This window comes from Macaca nemestrina, chromosome 7 (genome assembly GCF_043159975.1).
Source record: "Macaca nemestrina isolate mMacNem1 chromosome 7, mMacNem.hap1, whole genome shotgun sequence".
Taxonomy (NCBI): Eukaryota; Metazoa; Chordata; class Mammalia; order Primates; family Cercopithecidae; genus Macaca; species Macaca nemestrina.
In genome coordinates, this window is record NC_092131.1 from 69,255,724 (window position 1) to 69,261,723 (window position 6,000).

At 39.1% G+C, this 6,000-nt stretch overlaps 1 long non-coding RNA gene across 1 annotated transcript in view; it reads right to left on the reverse strand.

Moving 5' to 3' along the window:
- The window catches only part of LOC139364308 (uncharacterized), a 40,812-nt gene extending 35,153 nt beyond the window's left edge, over nucleotides 1-5,659 (reverse strand). Inside the window, exons 1-2 of the long non-coding RNA XR_011625920.1 lie at nucleotides 5,648-5,659; nucleotides 1,719-1,763 (exon numbers count right to left, since the gene is read on the reverse strand). This is a non-coding gene — a long non-coding RNA (uncharacterized lncRNA). The remainder of the gene's footprint in view (nucleotides 1-1,718; nucleotides 1,764-5,647) is intronic.
- Nucleotides 5,660-6,000: the final 341 nt, after the last annotated feature.

Genomic DNA, 6,000 nt, shown 5'->3' on the forward strand with positions numbered 1-6,000 from the left:
TGATCAGGACCATAAACTTTCAGGGTCAGCTGGGGCATTTTCTCTCACAGAATGAAAGCAGCTGAGAGGAGGCTGACTTGGCTGTGTAATCTCTGTCCTTCACCTTGAAAACTCCAATTTAGGGGATATTAGAGGAGAAAAGATTAGGGATGTTCTGAATGGGAGAGATTTAATGTCTCTGTGATTGGGACTCAGACTTCACAGAGCTCCTGATTCCCCTCCTCCATGCACACACTCATAAACTCCTCAATGGTCTTCTAACCTCAAGGCTGTTGTTAACACTGAGTTGCAGGGTAGAATGGAGTAGGGTTATCTCCTATTGATTCATTTCTTTCTAATTGCTTGAGGAGGTAGAGTTTGGTTATCAAAACTTTATTTTTGTCAAGTTTTACTCATCAGTTCAATGTTTTCTCATCAGATTTTTAGGACATCAACATATTGTGTATTTCTTTCAAACAAGGGTATTAACGGTATATAAGGAAATCCCTCAAGCATAGACTGATACCTTTTCTTTCCTCACCTCCAAGATGAGATCATTACCAAAAGAGTTTTAAAGAAATGTCTTAGCTCTTGTTAAAAGAGACTACAGAGGCCAAGGCAGGTGGATCATGAGGTCAGTAGTTCAAGACCCAGCCTGGCCAAGATAGTGAAATCCCATCTCCACTAAAGATACAAAAATTAACTGGGCGTGGTCGTGGGCACCTGTAATCCCAGCTACTCGGGAGGCTGAGAAAGAGAATTGCTTGAACCCGTGAGGCGGAAGTTGCAGTGAGCCGAGATCATGCCACTGCACTCCAGCCTGCACCACAGAGGGAAACTCTGTCTCAAAAAAAAAAAAAAAAAAAAAAAGACTACAACCCAACTCTATTGCAACAGTAATGAGAGACTATCATGTACTGTACACCTTTATTAGAGTCCTTATTTCTCAATATTTTAGTAATCTAGTTACCTTTTTCTCTGCAGACTCTAAGTATCATGAGGCTAGAGACTATGTCCTAGATCTACGTATTCCCAGTACCTGGCACAGTGCCTAGCACATGATAGCTGAGCTCAATACATATTTGGTGAGCCAATGTGTGTTCATGAAGGAGTGACTATTTAAAAAAATTATCTAGTTATAATGGAATTTCACTATATAATTTTTGTTTGACGTCCAATTTCAAACAAGTAATTTTTTTTGTCTGAAAGAGCTGATAATGTCATTTTGAAAATCTTTTGATTAAATAAAATGTACCAGCATTTTCTTTCAAATATATCAGCTTATTACTCTGTAGCTCAGTTATCTCTCTCTAGGTATTGAGGAGCTGTGAACTCTAAGGGACAAAAGCTCTACATAATTTGAAGGTATTATACTCAAGGCAAAGTTTCTTTTCAGGTAAAAATTATACTGCAGTTTTTCAATCAAGTGAAAGTTAACATTAACATTCACAGGAGAGTTTTTGTGCCCATTACACATCTTTTACTTTCTTTCATGACATTAAAAAAATTAAATAGATAATGCTCCTCTCAATGAATAATCTAGAAAAAGAAGTAATGAGGCATACGTGAAAACCAGTTAATACAACCATGATCTTCTCAGCATAATGGTCTGAAGTGATTTATTTGTGTTGACAGTGTTTACTCAACTATAGCCTACTTATAAACAGAGTGGTGAGTCATCACTACCAATGATGAGCTTACTTACAGAATTTTATTTCATTTCAATGGCCAATACTTACTATATTTTGAGATGGTTGCTCAGAAGAGTGGGAAGAATTTGTTCACTGTAAAAGAATAAATTTTTCAGATAATTGTAAGGGAAAAATGAAGTTAATTGAATTATATAATTGGTATTTAATGTCATAGATGAATTTTTATGTGTAAGCCATTATTATATATGAAAGTTAGTCCCTAGTAATAAAATTATACTCATTTTTTCCTTGGTTTAACTATAAAATTTTTTCCTTGGTTTAAATATAGTCTTTCCTTTGTATATGAGATATTCAGAGGCTATACTTCGTAAACATCAATATCTTTCCAAAGTGATTGGTCATTTTTTTCTCTAGGCCCAGCAGAAAATTAGAAAATACATAACTCATTCAATAACTAAGGATACAAATTTCCATGCATTTTAGACCTATTCCTTGGCTATTATGTCTGCATCTCTTATCTAATGGATGGATATCCCATAAATGAATTGCCTCCACTCTGACCTGGTGAATTATACTTAGATGGAGAAGAGTTGAAGGGAAGGGTGGGAACCCTAGCTCTATTCTATATTCCTTTCTGAACTACAAGGGATCCTATTAATATCTGTAGCTATTGAGCTAACATGTAAAGTCTTGCCTACTATTTCTTTTTCAGGGCATGGTAGATACTATTGAGATAAAAATAATTTTCTAGGAAACCAGGAATTTTAATAAAAATGTAAATTATTTTAACATTAGTACTGAAGTTCAGGTTAATAAGTATGACAGTGATTGATAAAAATCTTATGTATCAGCAAAAATGTTAGAGGTGGAAGAAGTTTTCAACCTGAGAGACATAAATGTATTATTACTTGAAAATTATTTCATTAAAGGTAAACATTTGTTTTACCCTCTAGATTCACCTTAATATAAAGTCAAAGTTGAAAATAAGGTAATTAGTCTTAGTGAAATTTGTGTCTCTGCTCCCAGAAAGGTCAACTAAATTTTCCCAGATGTTACAATTAATTTTCATTATTGCTTTTAGCTTATCTGTATTTCTAGTTCCCCATTTGCCTTTTTCTTATCTTTCCGTGTTCTATCAGAATGAATTCTATTTCTCACATTAGGACCAAGGAAGGATTGGAATTACTTACAATGGAAAAGTTTTATTTGAACTTCATTCTCTCTTCCTCCTTTTGTTTGGGTATCTCTACTTTCCGCTTGTTTAAAACCTTTCTCAGGCAATTTTTACTGTTATTTTTTACACTGAGCTGTTTGGAAAAATGAAGTATCAGCCCTGAGTTAAATGTTACCCTTGTGGCCTTCAAACTCTCTGTACAGTAGTCTTTGATTTCCTCATTTCTAAGCTTAGTTTGCAACCACTTTCCTGGTGTGAGTATACTTTAATTACACTTTCAAATTAGGGTCCTGGAAAGCTGAGATAATTTGCAGGGAGCTTAATTAGGGACTGTCTACTAGAATTTAGGGAAATCTGAAATGTTTCAGTAACCCTAGGACTAGTAAGAGCTGGTTATTGCTCTAGGCCTAAAAGAGTGTGGTAAACCATCTCTAGGGTTCCCACTACCCAGTGAGTGTGGTGTTCATGCCCTTGGGTACTTCCTCCCTCTTGAGTGTAGCCTGAACATAGTCATATGCTTCTAATAAACAGAACACACTAAAAGTAATAGGATGTCACTTCTGAGATTAGATTACAAAACGACAGTAGATTCTGTCTGGTTGTCTTGCTTGCTCTGAGGGAACCCAGCTGCCATGATTGGAGCTGCTTTATGGGAAGGCCTTCATGAGAAGAAACTGAGGGATGCTTCAGTCCAACAATCTGTGGGGAAATGAACACTGTCAACACCATATGAGTGAGCTGGAAGTGGATCTTCCCTCAGTTGAGCCTTCAGGGGAAAACACAGCTCCAGTTAATACCCTGATTACAGTTTTTCGAGAGATCTTTAGGAAGAAGCCCCTAGGAACTTTGAGATAATAAATGATTGTTGTTTTAAGCTGCAGTTCTTGGGGGTCACTTGTTATGTAGCAATAGGTGGCTAATTCAAGGAGTTGGGGAGGAAGCAGTAAGCGGTTCCTGGAGTCAGAGATGGCTGTGTGACGGTCTCCTGCTAAGAGCTGTGGCTTTCATTCAAGGGCCACATTCAGTGTGCAGGAAGTTGGGGGAATAAAAACCCTGTCTTTCTTCCCTGTCCTGCTGCAGTTGACTATTTGCTGGACCCAGTCAGAAAACAGGAGGCAAAAGAGCCCTTTGGTGAGGTCTACATAGCCAGCCTCCTGTGGCTCAGAGCAGGACAGAGAAAGGGGGAGTAAATCTGGAAGATATGTAACATAGGGAAATAAATGAATCCATTTGTACTTACCATTGAATCTACGAAGCCTTTGTTATAAATACAGTTGAAATCCTCTCTACCTATCCCTGAAAGTGTTCTTTTCCCTTTACCCACAGATAGTCAGGATCTTTATCTTGGGGTTATTATTCCCATGCAGTTTTAAATTTTTACCTGTTTTGGCCAGGTGCGGTGGCTCACACCTGTAATCCCAGCACTTTGGGAGGCTGAGGTGGGTGGGTCACCTGAGGTCAAGAGTTCAAGACAAGCCTGGCCAACATGATGAAACTCTGTCTCTACTAAAAATACAAAAAATTAGCTGGGTATGGTAGTGGGCCCCTGTAATCCCACTACTCAGGAGGCTGAGGCAGGAGAATTGCTTGAACCCAGGAGGCGGGGGTTGCAGTGAGCCGAGATGGCACCATTGCACTCCAGCCTGGGCGGCAAGAGTGAGACTTCCTCTCAAAAAATTTTTTTGTTTTATTTGTTTATTTAGTTTTCATGATCAGAATGGCCAACAGTGTCCCAGGCATGTGTTAGAATAGTGTTTTATCCTTTGATTGATTTATCCTATTAGTTTTCCAGATAAGATTACTGGTCCGTGTGCACCAAGGGGGTCCTCCTCAAATTATGCTGGCTTAAATTAAGGAATAATACAGTTCTGTTATTTCATCTATAGCAGGGATCAACATACTTACTGAAAAGGACCAAAAAGTAAATAGGTTAGGCTTTGTGGGCTACAAGGTCTTTATCTGTCACCCCATTCACCTCCACCATGGTAGTAGAAAGCAACCCTAAACAATGTGTAGGTGAATTGGTGTGACTGTTCTTCAATAAAACTTCACAAAATCAAGTGGCAGGCTAGATTTGGCCCATGAATTGTTTCCCTGCTCTATAGCAGCCCTGAGAAAATGACCATGGGATTAGCCATCCTGATGGCACACATGCCTCTGGGGAAGAGAAAATTTTCAGCATAAAATCCCAAGAGGGTCATAGTAGCTGAAAAACACAGGTCTGCTTAGGAGCTCCTTTAAGAGCAGGCAATGTTGAGAAGAGGGAGGTATATCAGAACCTTGAGGAGAACTGAGCGCTGGGAGAGAGGAGGGAGTGCAGGAGGCCGAAGCTATAGTGCTGACTGATGCTCAATCAGAGTCAAAGTGGGTGATTTGGGGAGGGTAACAACATGGCCAGCAGCAACTCCAATGGATAGGAGAGGTGCAGCGGAGTTCATGGTGGCTTTAGTGATGTCTCAGCAACATATTCTGGAACACGGTGGCATTGAGCACACTGGACTGTGGTCCATCCAGACCTGAGTGATTCTGGGACCTCCGGCAACAACCTGCTCTAATGCAGGGGTTTAAGACACTGCTGAGCAAACATCCAGAGAGCCCCGTGGGGAAAACCTGGGAAGGTGTATGCATTTGTATGTGTGTCTGTGCGTGAGGATGGTGTGGGAAAAAGGAGGAGAATCAGTAGGGTATTTTGTGCTAACAGACTGCTGGTCTGATCATTGTTGAGACAACTGCTGTGCCCACAGGGATGGGTAAGGGCATGGCATGAGGTCCTGGGTCACATGACAATTATATAAGTAGCAGGTTGATTCTTCTTTACATCCACTTCCTAACATTCACCTACCATGAGATGTCAATTTGTTTCTGTCTTGTCTTTCTTTTTTTAAAATTTGTGATTCAAGAAGAATTCTATGAAACAGAAATTTTAGGATATGTTCTGAAATAAAGGGATACCACAATCAAAGTTTTCTAAGCAAAGACGCTTCCCTTCAAAAGAACTCAATTGCTGACTATAAGATGCTGAATTATTTTAGGTTGGTAGCTGAAGCTGTATCTTGCAGTTTTTCTATTGAAGGAAGTGCTTTGTTTAGAAAAATGACTTGGTAAGCAGTTGGGAGTAGATTGGCAGGATTGAAAAAGAAGAAGGAATCAAATAAATAGTCAATCTGATATGCATTAAAAGTAAATACTGTATAG